This window comes from Ceratotherium simum, chromosome 28 (assembly GCF_057802395.1).
Source record: "Ceratotherium simum simum isolate JZ-2026a chromosome 28, ASM5780239v1, whole genome shotgun sequence".
Classification (NCBI taxonomy): Eukaryota; Metazoa; Chordata; class Mammalia; order Perissodactyla; family Rhinocerotidae; genus Ceratotherium; species Ceratotherium simum.
This window is the reverse complement of record NC_141927.1, coordinates 12981901-12997349: the sequence shown is the minus strand read 5'-3', so window position 1 is coordinate 12997349 and position 15449 is coordinate 12981901. Positions and strand designations below refer to the sequence as shown.

The window sequence follows — 15449 nt, the reverse complement described above, 5'->3', positions numbered from 1 at the left end:
AACCCATCACCACACACATGTGCCAAATTATCCCTTTAGCCCTCCTCCCTCCCCCCTTCCCCTCTGGTAACTACCAATCCCATCTTTGTCTATATGTGTTTGTTTATTGTTGTTATTATCTACTACTTAATGAAGGAAATCATACAATATTTGACCATTTAATCTCAAACACTAACCACATTAGTCTCACCACATCTGTTAGTTCTACCTGAAAAACTCTTCCCATAGACATCCACGCGGGTCAGTCTCTTATTTTCATACAACCTCTGTCTTCCTTAGTATGGAGTTTTGTCCTCATGGCTTCAACTTGGCTGCTGTCCCTCCAGGCAATGCATCTCTATGCTAAGAATGAGTACAATCAATGGGCAGGAACAGAAGCAAGGAAACCAGTTAGAAGGCTATTGCAATAATCTGCTAGAGAGACAGGAGTGGCTTAAAATATGGGCTGTATCAGTCGATACGGTAGGTATTGGCGAGACTCTGGGTGAATGTTGAATGCAGAGCAAAAGGATATTGTGATGGATCATAGAGGGAGTGTGATAGAGAGAGAAATCAAGCTGATGCTAAGACTATTAGCCTGAGGAAATGGAAGAATAGAGTTGTAACATTGAGATGAGGAAGATTCTTAGGGAGCAAGTTGTGATCACAAACTCAGTTTTAGACATACACGTGTGAGATGTCTATTAGGATATAAAGGTCCAGAATTGAGGTGAGAGGCCTAGGTTTGAGACACACATTTGGAAGTGTAAGCATATTGATAACATTTAAAACCAAGACACTAGAGTGAGTGTAATAGGTAAGAGAAGTGGTCCCAAAACACAGCCTGAGCACATCAATGTTTAGAGGACAGGAGGCTGAGAGAAACCACAAAGGATTCTGAAAAGGGACAGGTAGAGGAGGAGAAGGAAGCCAGAAGAGCGTTGTGTCCTGGAAGCCAAATGGAAGTGTCTCAAGAAGCAGCGGGTGATCAGCTCTGTCAAAACTGCTGTGTCTCAAATTAAAATGATTGAACAATGTAGACATCAGTGATGATATTGATAAAGCATTTAAAGGAAGTGGTAGGGCAAAAAAATGGATTGGAGTGGATTCAAGAGAGAAGGAAAGGAGACAAAATGGAAACCTCTCTCCCGGACAACTCTTGAAGAGTTTGACTATAAAGGAAGAGAGGTATGTGTACCTGGATGAAGAAGTGGAGATAATAGAAGTGTTAACATTTTTTGTTTGTTTTTTAAGGTGGGAAAAATGGCAGTATATTTCTAATCTGATGGAAAGATCCATCTGAGCGGGAAAAATTGATGATGCCATTTAAAGAGGAGAGAAGTGCTAGACTAATGTCCTTAAATAGGCAAGAAAGGATGGGATTTAGTGTACAAGAGTGGCCTTTACTAGGAGCACACGGAGTCCGCCCACAGGAACAGGATTAAAGCAGAGTATACAGGAACTTGCATGTACACATGTATCCTATAGATGTATAGCTTGTACATGGATAGATGTTGTGGTAGGAGGTGCTTCTAATCGCTCTTACTGTCCCAATAAATTGGGATACAATGTTGTCAGCTCAGAAGGAAAATCGGCAAGACTGGGCTGGAGATTTTAAAAGAAGGGAGCTTGGGATTATGATACCATATGGTCATCTAAGGAAGTTTCAAAATTGTCATCTGAGTCATGATATGATATGATATAGTCACCTGAGAACATAGGAAAGTGATAAATGGGAACTGTATGATGAATTCTGCAGAACATTAAGAGCCTACTTAGTGTAATGATCTTGAATTAAAAAAAAAATCCAATTATCATTGCTTTGTGTTGGCTGCATAGGAGCAGGCATGTGAAGAGTTGAATTCAACCTTTAGGTTTAGCCTAACAGTTTCCAGGAAGTGTGAAAGGGGTGAGGGAGTTGATGATACAAGCATTAGAGTGATTGTAATGACTGGCCAAGTCCTTTGAGCCTAATTAGGTAAGGAGAAAAGAGAGGACATGGGTTTGGTGAGGTGGAGAGGGACAGTGTAAAGGTGTTAGAATTAAACGTTCCCAGAAACTTAAAGCATTACTGAAATATAGTAAGTCATGGCTGATGAGCGGCATACTTGAAATTGAGACAACTGAGTATTATTGATTTGGTAACAACAGGTCAAAGTATGAATGTGTGACTGTGATGAGGTTAAGTCACTGAAAGATTCAGGGGATTGGAAAGATCATCTACGCTGATACTGAAATGACCAAGAATTATGGCTGGAGAGAGATATAGTGATAGTAAACCAGTAGCTAACTTCTTCAAAAATGAGAGGTTAAGAGTGGGGAGAAGTTCTGATGACAAAAGATCGGCACCAGGGAATTCCTTATGTGTTGGAACTGTTCTGTATCTTGTTTGTGGTGGTGGTCACAAGAAAGTCTTTTAGCTGGACGTGCTGCTCATCTGAATAACTTGCGGTAAGGAAGAAGGGGAATGGACATTGCATAGTCAGCTCACAAAGGGTTCCATAACTATCAGTTTTATGTCCTCAAAACTGGTTTCTACAAACTGCTTTCTAAGGAACATTAACGCCTTCCCGTACCTTAATAGGTATTCTATCAATAAAGAATTCTATGATGTAGTCTGTGATCAAGGTTCAGGAAATCCTGGGTTAACAAAGCTTAAACTGGTGTATTTATATCAATACTTCTATAGCCTACAATAGTTTAATGTGCAGTGCGAATCACCAAAAGAGAGATTCAGTATGTAGTCTTCCCCAAACTTCATCAACCATTTCACTGTTTTATTCAAGAACGCGTATTAATGTCTGTTATATGCTAGGTTTCCTCAAAACATAATTTGGGACAGGCTGCTGAAGATAATACTCATTGTTCTCAAGAGCATGGGGGTGGAGAGTATCTACTCACTGGTCACTGATAAGTATGTAAATTAGAAGACAATCACCCTCTTCTATAATGTAGACATTCTTTCTTAGGATTTTATTCTAGAGAAATTATGATCATGTGCAAAGATCTAACCACAAATATGCTCATGGCAGCATGTAGCAAAAAATATCAGAAATAAAGAGAATGCATAATGATAGATTATTGCTGAAGTTAATTATAGTGAATCCATGTAAAGGGAATCTGTGAAGCTATTTAACATGTTGTAGCACCATAACAGGTTTGGAAATATACTGGCAAATAAACAAAAGCCAGGTTATAAACAATATGTATAGCATAGGGCCTATGATATCCAAAGCACAGGGTCTATGTTTTATTTTTAAAATGTATATGTGTGTATGTATGTTTGATGAACCAAAAAAGAGCATAAAAGATATATACTAAAGCGTGTTATATCTGCATGGTGAGATTATAGGTGAATTTTCTTTTTTAATCTTTATCATTTACCTATTATTTCCAAAATTTCTATAGTAATCACACAACATATAACATTTAGAGAATGATTTAACTGATATATCTGTGTGTGCGTGTGTGTATATACAATTTTTGTTGATTTTTTTTTTCCCTGCATATAACACTCAGATATGTTACTTTAATCAGTTCTACAGACTGAGTTAGCACTTTGGAGAAAAATCAAATGGTAAGTAATCTCCTTCCTGTATTATTTATATATACAATATGATATATATAAAACTTGTTACTCATGCCATGATATTACCTTAAAATGCTTTCAAAAGAGCTTTCCAGTACACTCTAGTAATGGTATTAATTTTTTATTTAATCATCACTTGAATCAAGGACTTTTGGAGAACTGTCAAAATTAAATTTACAAAATTAATGGGATATTTCCAGATTATTTCAGCAATTATAATTTTAAAATATTTTATGCCAGAGCCTAACCATTTCCTTGCTCAGCGTCTCTATTGAGCAGAGTCATTAGATATAATACAGTAGTCAAACATCCATTCACAAACACTCATGCAAACCACATATACTTTTCTTATTTTAATAAGGAAGCTAAGTATTAGGATGATTTGGGCAAGCAAATGTGGATTTTCAGGGTAAGATCTGAATCATATTTTTATAATAAAATAATTATATGAAGATTTATTGGGCTACATTTTCAACTGGAGTTCCACATGGTTCTCAAAACTCCCACACAAGATACCTCCTGCCAAAGATGAATAAAATAAGTGCCATGTGACCTGTACATGAACTCGTATATTAGACATATGTTCAGAAAAGATGATGCTAGTATTTTTATTCCTAACATTTTAGTTAAAATTGAAAGAAATTTCCATTCCAAATTGAATATGCAATTGAAAATCTTGGGCAACATTATACTTCTCTATTTCTGAGATAGCTAAACACTATACCTGCTTATAATATCAATAGGCATATTTAATTGCTTAAACTGCATTAGCATTAAAGAACTAAATATAACTTTGATATCATCATTTCCAAGGATTTTTAGAGCTGAAGTAACTAGAACTTAGGTAGATTTGGGAACTAAATAGTTACACAACTTTTTATTGTCCACGTGTGGTCTAGAACCCAAGTCTCCTGATGGAAAGTCTTGCAATTTTTACTTTTTTTCCCACTGCCTGAGTTAAATGTAGAATTTATCTTACTTAATGCAGAGAAATTATATAGGTACCATTTGAAATATGGGCAATGTACCTAACTTTGGTCTCATTTTATATCTTATTCTATGTTTCTTTATTTCTGTTATAGAGAAAGAACAAGAACACAAAATGGAACCTCAATGAATTGTTGATTTCTTAATCTTCACTGAAAAATACTACAAATATAAATAAATGACATTTTGGTCCAGAAATGTTAGATATTATTTTTTCAGATCAATCATCCAGAATATTTGAGCTCATCACATAATTAACAATTTTAGACAATGTATATTTAAAGATATTCTAACGACTCTCATTTGAAAAATTTATATGCTATCGACATGTATGTAGTCTCTTCAAATGTGATCCATTCACAAATTATCCAGATAAGTGAGGACATATAGGCACTGCTTTCAGTTTTAAGCCCTCTTATCTATATTCCACACAATGACTCGAATGCTCTTTCTAAAATGCAGATCTAACTATGTCACTCTCCTCTAAAAAGTTCAGGGTTGCTCTATTGCCCATTGGATAAAATCTATAACCATTAGCATGAAATACCAGGCTCTTCATGACCTTGCTCTTACCCACACTGCTAGACAAAGCTTTACCTGCTATCCTCCTTCCCTTCAGTGCACCACTAAATTCAGCAGCATTGCATTTCTGGAAGACCTATCAGCGATTTTCCCATAGCAGTCTTGTGCTGAAATTACAATATTCTGTTTACTCCCTTGCTTCTGACACTAGACTCCAGGTTCCTTATTGGGAAGAAACAAATGATATTTGTCTACATATCTCCAGGGCTTTGCACAGTCATTGGAAATCAAAGAGTATAAATTGAAAAAAAAGTAAATTGGGACTACAAAAAGTCTAACTGATTCATGTGAACAGTTGCTTATTTTGTCAAATAGATTTGTATCGGGAACCTAGAAATTCCAAATCCGTTGGCCTGTCATGGCATGACCAAACTTATAACTATAGTTAACCAAGTAACTAGATCACATGCAGATCAGTGGTTCCCTGTTCCATATTTTATTAAAGGAAAGAATCGTCATCTATGGTTCTTGCTAAAATGCAAATCTCCCCCATCCCATCCCAAGATTATGATTCAGTCAGTTTGTGGTGGAGCCATCACGGAAAAAACAAAACACATAAAGGTCTTACGTTTTCTTTGATATCCTATATTCCTGCAATAACATATCTCCCTGCCAAGCACCTAGGTATTACATATATGAAGATTTACTATCGTTTTATGCATTTAAAAGCCATTTCTTCAAACCACACTCATCATTGCAATTAAATGTTTGTAAACACATAGAAAAAATGATCAGCAATTTTCTTTTTTTCCAATATTGATGTATTGATTCTGCACCTTATTCATCCTACTGCTTACCAACCTAGTTTCTTTAGTCAAAGTGATCAAACTAAACTGTGCATATGAAGAGAACTATTGTTAGCTAATGCACATTCATATTATGTAAGTAAACATGTATTACTGGTGTTTGGATATAATCTTCCTCTTTCAGATATTCAGACAGGATAATTGTGTGCAATGAGCTGAATAAAAATATGTTACTCAATTTATGTCTTTTTCTTTCCTTTTATCTTTCTTCCATTCTTTTTTTTTTTTTTTTTTTTGCTGAGGAAGATCAGCCCTGAGCTAACATCAGTGCCCATCTTCCTCAACTTTACACAGGGGATGCCATCACAGTGTGGCTTGATGAGCGGTACCCAGGTTCACGCCCAGGGTTCCGAATCTGCGAACCCTGGGCCGCCAAAGCGGAGCACGTGAACTTAATCGCTACACCACACAGCCAGCCCCCAATTCTTTTTTTTGTAGTTGTATTTTTGTGATTTCAAATTACTCAAGCTGTTCATGTTATTAAACAGCGAATCCAGCTGACTTAAAAACACAGAACTATGCCATGCAGACTCTTATAGAAAGCTCTTTAAGAGCTTCTATTATCTACTGGAGAACTAATGCACTCCCTTAATTGTGCCTGCTGGGTGATCGGGTACAACCAGCCGAGGAATTCAGCCCCACACAGAAATGCAAGGCTGCGAAAAGGACATTTGCTCAGCAAGAAAGGTTGCAGAAGCCCTTTGACAAACGAGACAAAGCAAGCCAAGTAATAATAGAAGGGCTTTTTGAACATTTTCAGTAATTTGGTTATAACTAACTCTAGAGTGCATTAGCAGAAGATTCTTAATCAGACCCTACTTTTCCATTAGAGAGACTAATTACAGTGTGTCTCTTATTGGTAGATTTATTTTTCCTCCATAAAAATGCTTGGCAAATATAAACTAATTTGTTTGAATTTCCCTTTGTCCATATCTCTGTTTTCTGAGAGGGCCTGATGCTGTTACATTAGAGACTGGACACACAGAGGGCACTGTTCACTAAATAATCCCATTCTGCTGGCAACCGATTACACCAAAACCACGTTAACGCGAGATCAACTCCCATCCCTCAAATGTGTTTGTTGTAAAATCTTGTTTGTACAAGTCTGGTTGAATTCCACTATCTTAATTCTGTTTCTTTTAGAAAAATTACTTTCAATCTGAGTGATTTATTTTCCTCTTCCTGAATATCTGTGTTGCTAGGCCAGTGATCTGCTTAAAAAAACATCTAATTTATGAGGGTGCCTGAGAGGAGGGGTGCTCATCTTTGCCTGGGTGACTAAGATCACAGTTAATCCAATATATATATATATTTTTGAGACACATTCTTTCTAAGAGGCAGAGTAACCCCTGCCTTGCAGGTATGACCTTGAAGATATTACTTGCAGGGAAAAAACAAAAACGAAGATGCTTGAATATTCTAGTCAGTTTACTTGCTTTTTTTGACAAAACAGCATCAATGGGTATGTGCACCATTAATGGACTAACAATGCTTAAATCTACAACCAGCCAACATGAAAACAAAGAGCTGTAGGTACAACAGCATATTAAGTAAAACTAAACAATAGAAATTGGGAGAAATAATGTCTGCATTATTTCACCCATGGTTATAGCAAAATTCAAATGAGATAATTTTTTTCAAAAAATATTTGGTAAACGTATATTATGTATTATCTGCTAAAGACACAGTGGTAAACAAGACAATCTTGGATCCAAGATTTTTGGAGCTTACATGAAAAATAAATAAAATGTGATGAAAGTTATGGACTTTCTGGAAGCTTTGAGAACTTTTAGATGGTGTAAAACTATTTTTGGTTTGTCATTCAAAAAAAGTCAGATATCAGCAAATTCATATGGTTTGACCTAATTGCAAAATGTAGATAATTATCGTGAAAGCATTTTGCAATGACTATCTTGTAAGCTGTTATTCTTGCAACCTTGAAATGTTTTTTAAACTTATACCTTCATAGTGACAATAATAAAATCCTATCATGACAATATTTGCTCTATTTTAAAAATCAAGAAAACATATATCCTCCACTATTTTTTTTTTATCAATTGTAAATTTGGGAAATTTTAGGAAAACATCGATTATGTTCTCCTTATCCTATTATCTCTTTTTTCTGTGTTTGCTATTTCAGGATTGTTTTATTTTCTTGCATTCCTGACAGTGATACCATGTTTTCATAATTTAATAGAGAAATATTTTCCTGTCTTCCCTGTATTTTTATTTTCCACTTGGTGGCATATTGCAGAGCAATGTTTTTTACTGAAGATGAAGTTAATATAGAAGATATCCAGTCTCAATTATTGTCAAAATATAATAATTATCCTTTATTGAGTGCCTGCTGTATGTCAACCTTAACTACATATCTAACACTTGGAACGCCACTAGATAGCTTTATAGCCTTATCTCTATATCCTTATATGAAAATTATAGAATTCAGTCTTTATCTTTCAGTCGAGTATGTAGGGAGGTAAATCTATACATTCATTTATATCTGCATTTTTACATTCATCAGTCATTCAGTAAATATTTTTTGAGCATCTGGATAAAATACTGAGGAGAAAACAGTGAACTACACAGACAAAATACTTGTCTTCATTTGAATTTGCTTTCTCTTGGGAGCTGAGTTCACAAAACGATGTAAGCTTTACAAAGTTACGTAAACTATAACCAAACAGTGTTAATTAAAAATGGCACAAAAGAAAAACCTGGATTTAACAAGGAGCCAGGAATAACACTAAGAATAATTTCATCATATTCTGCATTCTTTTTAGAGGGTCTTAGGAAGAATTAAATAAAATTATATGTCATAAGCCTTGTACAATGCCTCGTTTTGATAGGTGCTTAATATGACATTGATGATATTAAAGGAATTTTTAGTTAGGAATATTATTATTATTAGTATGTATGTATGTATGGACCCCACATTTGGCTCTGAGCTTTCAAATAGTCAACGCAGAGAGATAAATCTAGTAAGTTAAACATTTAAAAAATTTCGTAGTCAAAGCAACAATCACCCTAGAAAAGAACCAAAAGCATTTCTGGTCCTGAGACTACACCGAAATTTCTCCCACTGTTCAAAGGAAAGAAGGCAGTGAATGGATTAAAACCATGGCATCATTCTTACATTAGACTCCACAATGACTACATGTTTTCCATAACAATCCTCAAAAAAGTGACTATAATCATATGAGAGGATGCAATAAAATGAGGTTTGTTACTCAGCTCTCTAAGTTGTATAGGAAGTAGATTTTTGTAATATTTTAAAGTATTTAAAGGACTACACGTCCTTTAAGAAAAATGTCTAAAATATATTTCTAACTCAGAAATTAATAAATACACAAAAGCTCAAGATAGCAGTGAATAAAAACACCTGGATTGTATTTCTTTTTGCTGCCAGCTGAGTAGAGATCCACATGATTTAATAAATCATTTAGCCAAGGACATGACCAATCTTCCCTTTGAAAGATGTGTTATCCAAAAGTTTCCATGACTAAAGAGAGAAGATCTTTGAATACAACTGAGCTGAGAAGGCTAAAAGTCTCTTTAAAATGTCATTTTAAATCCATAACTAACAGATAATGAAATGTGAATTTCAACCCAGGTCTATCTGATGCCCAAGCCAGTTCTTTACCTTTCATACCAACACACAGAAATCTGTGTCAGGATATCAAATGGCAAACTCGGTTTTATTGTGTTCAATAATTATTAGTATAGTCAATAATTATTAGTATACTTTTTTGGATTTAATTCAGAATATAATTTCTAAACATTAGAAAAATTATTTCTGTAAGAGAATGAATGATTTAATGAGAGACAGAATTAAGTTGTGGCTACCTTGATGAAATATTGAAGGATATAAACAGTATTTGACTTATATGAAGCATACTTGCATCAATTTATATCTAGTGAACTTGAAGTTAAAATTGGTAATGAATGAAATTTTTTTCTGGTACAAAAATTTATTGACTGGGAATGATTGTTACTTCTATAAAGTATTATTTGATAATACACAACTAACTAGTCCCTCTATCTTTGTTAATAAAAACAGAAAGGGCTTTTTTATAATTATAAAACATATGTTCAGTAATAAAAATATGTGAACTAATTATTAGTTTTTATTGAAGGCCATTGTGATGGTTAATTTTATGTGTCAAATTGGCTGGACAACTATACCCAGATATTTGGACAAATATTATTCTGGAAGTTTCTGTGAAAGTGTTTTTTGGATGAGATCAACATTTAAATCAGCAGACTTTGAGGAAAGCAGAGTATCCTTCATAATATGGATGGGCCTCATTCAATCCATTGAAGACCTTAAAATGACAGAGACTGACCTCCCTGAGCAAGAAGAAATTCTGCCAGTAGCCTGCCTTTTGACTTAAACTGCAATTCTTCAGTAGGTCTCTCGCCTTCCAGTCTACCCTGCAGATTTTAGATCTACCAAGCCTCCACAATCATATAACTCAATTCATCCTTCCATCTATCTGTCTGTCTATCTATCTATCTATCTATCTATCTATCTATCTATCTATCTATCTATACAAACACATACATACACACACATATACCTTGTCAATCTGTTTCTCCAGAAAAACCTAACTAATACAACCATAAACATAATTTGCAAATGAGTCAAATTTATCAGAGTTTCTAGAACCTAGAAAACCTAAACATATAATGTATAATGCTTTGGATAATCTGATGAATTGGTAGTCTGAATAAATACGAATTTAAACTAAATACAAATGTATTTGTGATAATTTAACTAAACAAAGAGGTATAAGAATAAGTATTATGCACAGACATCAACCAAGAGCAGTGGGTCTAGAGTGGACTAATTGAACAAATGAATGAATGAATGAATGAAAATGAACAGTTATTGAACTATAAGTTTTGATCAATAGGAAAAAGAAAATGTATAATAATTAAACTACATTGAGCATAGAAGTTCTTAATATTGAGACAAGAAAAATAAGATGAAGAATGAAATGGAAATATTTCCATACAGAAGTTTTATTAAATAAAAATCTCAAAAGGAAACTAATCAATTTTCTGTAGGATTTCTATAGATCACCATGACAAAACCTGCAAAAAGACTAATGACTTTCCTAAAGACTAAATTTGGCTCCATTATTGAGTGTCTAGTATGTGGTAGGTGTTATAAAAAGTGAGTGAATACTGCAATCCTATGTGGTAGGAATCACAGGTCTATTTTACAAATTGGGCAATCTAGGCTTAAAATGTCAAGCAAGTTGCTCTTGGTTACATAACTAGAGAGTGGAGTACAGGACATTCAAATTCAATCTGACCAGCTCCAGAACCATCCTCTTAACATAGTATGGTGAGAAAGCATGCAAGTTACCAAAAAAGAAGTTTTAGATTCTCAACCTTGAGTGATTTTTAAATAAGTGAACAATCTTAGTCTATCCTGTATTAGATTAGACCTTCCTGATGAGTATAAGAAACAGCTAATTTCCTGAGGTCTTTTCCAGGTGTACCATTGTACATTTGTTCCCACAGTAGTTAATTTTAGAGATTTAACTAACATCCAAGATACTGCAAAAATGTATATTTTTTTCTGGGTAAATGTGCTCAAGGCATTTAAACTGGCAACCAAAAGTTATCAAAACTATGTTGCTGGGCTTTGAAAAAAGTCATTTTGTTTGAAAAGAATCTTTGTACCACGCACAGTACAAGGTTTATTTTATGTTCCTTCTATAATCACGAAACACATTTGAGATCTCAGTTCTCTAGGGAACATTCTGATTTTGAAAATAAAACTGCCTTTGTCTTCCTCTTCATGAACTTAATTTTCACTAACAACCATATAATGATAAACAAATGTGGGTCTCATTTTTATACATTGAAATAATTATTGCTGTCACAAAGATAATTTTACAGGGGTTTATTCTACTTGTCAGTAAGCATCAACACAGATCCAAACATTTGTATAAAGTCATATAGAAATACTATATGCATGAAAGATGTGAGTTTATTTTTGTATGTAACTATGTATGTGCCTGCACACATTCTTGATTGTATCATACACAAGGGAATATTTTGAATATTTTTATTTTTAAAAGTATCTGTTGAGACAGTATGTTTAAATATATTTTGTCCTATAGACGATCTCAATGTTTTGTTTTATATTAAAGCAATACATTTATTTCCTCAGAACTAAACAACTTGTTCCATAGAGAGTTAGGGCAACAGCAGAGGTCAACACTAGTTTTTGTATAATTCCTATTTTTCCTAATATAGTGCCATCAACTAGCATAACATGTGTAAAGGTAAGAAAGGTAGTGAGGCATTGTCTTTAGAATTGGTTGTATGGCAAAAGCTTAGACGTGATTCTTCTATATACCAAATAAAGTAGGAGGAATTGGTTTAGAAGAAAGATAATGTGTCTACTTTTCAACATTTGTAATTTGAAACACTTATGAGATTACCAGATAGAGAAGTTCAGTGGAGAGTTTGGAGTCAGATTATATATTATGCTGAATATACATAATGATCATGAGTATATATTATGCTGGTTATATATCATGCTGAATCCTATGAAATTGCTTATATCTGACCATTTAACCTACAAAAATGGTAATTCCTTAGGTTTCAACCCATATGTAGATTTTAAAGAAATTAACTGTGATATTACTTAGGAAGCCCCAGCAAAATGGTTAAAGAGGAACTCAAGGGAAGGACAACTCATTTACGAGGCTCTAGTTAGCCTCGCCCGTACGTGTGGTTATTCACAGAGTATGTGTTGACCTTCCTTGGTTTAGATTTTTATCAGTAATTAATAATAAAATTTGAAATTGAATTAAAAAAATTTTTTTCTCTAGTGATTAGTTGCCATTGGGTCACAGGAAGTGGACAGAGAAGAACATCATAGAAATAGTTTTGTTATAATGTCTCACTGCTCTGGGAAGGCAAGATTTGGTGAAATACTAAAACATCTAAACAAGAGAACTTTGGTTTATCATTGGGCTGAGGGGGGAGAAAGGTGACAAGAAGTTGTGGATAATTACAGCTTTTGAAGTTCAGCTCTCCTTCTGCCATCAGTATCCTCAGAACCACTCTTTTCTGTAGTCTCAGGACAATTCCTTAGGGTGGGATGTATGTTTTTTCAAGTTCCAGGATGGTTATGTGATATAGGGCTGGCCAATTTGATAATTGCATGAATCTGGCTACAGTTATTGGCTGGGGAAAGATGTGTGACCCAATTTAGGCCAATGTGAATGAGGTTCAAGACTTTGGTTCAAACTTTGGGAAAGAATTATTGCTCTGCCAGAGTTGAACCTGGGAGGATGCAGGTCTGGAGATGCTAGGGGCTACCATGTAAGGAAAGCCTCCCTGAGAGTGAGGCCAACATGGAAGAGAGAAGAACCAAGAAATGGAGAGAAACTGGGACTTCCTGATATTTTTTTAAGTTTCGGATTTCAGCTATGCCTAAGACATTTCTTTTCAGTTCAATAAGCATAAATTCCTTTTGGTTTAAGCAATTTTCAAGTACATTTTCTGAACTTTCCTCTTAAAAGAAAGTCCTAATTGGGGCAGGCCCAGTGGCATAGTGGTTAAGTTCACGTGCTCTGCCTCGTTGGCCCAGGGTACGTGGGTTCGGATCTCGGGTATGGACCTATGCACCGTCATCAAGCCATGCTGTGGTGGCATCCCACATACAAAACAGAGGAAGATTGGCACAGACGTTAGCTCAGGGCCAATCTTCCTTGCCAAAAATAAAGAAAGAAAGAAAGAAAAGAAAGTCCTGATTAATACATAGGGAGGATGAGATGACCAGAGGAAAGTGAGCAGTTCTTCATTTACCTCCTTCTGAATATGCTCTCAGGGACCAAATTCTCCTGGGGATGTCTCAGCATTTGGAGATAGCACTAGATGACTTTGACTATTAACCTTGCATAGTGCACAGGCTCACAAAATAATGGCATTGTTACCCTTCAGAATCAAGGGAAAAGTCATTATGAAAGCTTAGGTCTCTTTAGATCATTTCTCAAACTGCACCTATATAAGTATTGCAGCGGAGATAAATGCAACTTCTATTGCATTCACAGACCCCCATCATTTTTCAGAACCTCTTACTGGAAAACTCTATTCCTACCTATACATTTTAAAAATGTATTCAAAACTTACTGCAATTTGAAAATCTTTCTCTATAAGAAAATAAATCATTTTTATAGCTCATGCTTTCCATCATTCTGCTTTCTGAAATGTCCTTTTACTCATTTTTTTCCCATAAAGAAGTCTCTCTTCCTTTAATCTCAGCTCAGATATCACCATCTCAATGAGACCTTGTGTATCATCTTTCTCTCTCAACCCACATCATAAAACACGTGTATATTCATTTCTTTTTTTCTGTCCACAAATGTTAATTAAATACTTACTAATGTGTCAGATGTTATGTTCATTATTGAGGATTAAAAAAAAATCTAGAATGTATCTCTGCCTTAAAGGAACTTATAGCCTAGGGGGAATTATAAGTCTAAGAATTCAGTAGCCTCTGAAAAGAGCCTCCAAATACATAATTACAAGTGAGAAGGAAATCAGAAGGAATTACAAATCAGAAGGAAACAGGAGATGCACAAGGTGATGAGTGAGGAGGTGACAGGTGATAAGGAGAGATTCTGCTGAAGTAGGAAGGAGATATCAGGTCACCAAGATACCATTGTGCCCAAGACAAAGGCTAGAATTTATCATGAAGGGAAATGGAGAACCCCTGAATGATTTTAAGTAAGAGCACAACATAACCAGGTTGCACTTTCAATGTTCACTTTGGCATTAGGATGGAGTATGAATAGGGTAATCTTTCACACTGATTTGCGTGGGACAGTTCTGGTTCATGCTTGTTGTATTGGTGTAATTATTAATTGCCCCCCTTCATTCTCGAAAATGTCCTTGTTTGGACAGTAAATTATGTGATCATCCCAAAAGTGGATTATGCTGGAAGAGATTAAGCTGAAAGAGGCAAGAGAAGCCAGTCGGAAGTCTGCTGAATTAAGGCAGCCTAGAGAGAAAGGCACTTAAACTAAATCAGTGGTCAGGGAGATGGAGAAAAAATGGAAACATTTTGTCCTACCAAAGCCAATTACTTGTACCTTGATTTAGCACTGAATACATTTTGTTTTGTGTTAGGATTCATTATTTATCTGTTTATTTTTCCCATTCAATCTTAAATTCCTTGAGGGCAAGGACTACATCTTCAAGTTCTGTGTTTCCTCAGAGATCAGGGCAATGTCTTGAACAAACTGCTTGCTGAATAAGTGTATATTGATTTGAATTAATAGAATGTTACCCGTGCATTTTGCAAAGAGAAATACGTGATGAAAGGCCTTGTAAAGTTCTTTATTATTCATAGGAAATGGAATTTTATTTTCATGAGTTAACAACATGTATAGTGTATAGTCTTAATCCTTTCCCCCTAGTTCTATTGGATAACTTCATCACATTGCCCCATCGAATGAGGTCTCTATTATGTGAAAATA

General features: G+C 34.9%; 1 long non-coding RNA gene across 1 annotated transcript in view; it reads right to left on the bottom strand.

Moving 5' to 3' along the window:
* Nucleotides 1-15449, bottom strand: part of LOC147913322 (uncharacterized) — a 127053-nt gene that overhangs the window by 11824 nt on the left and 99780 nt on the right. The gene's annotated exons all lie outside the window — the stretch shown is intronic.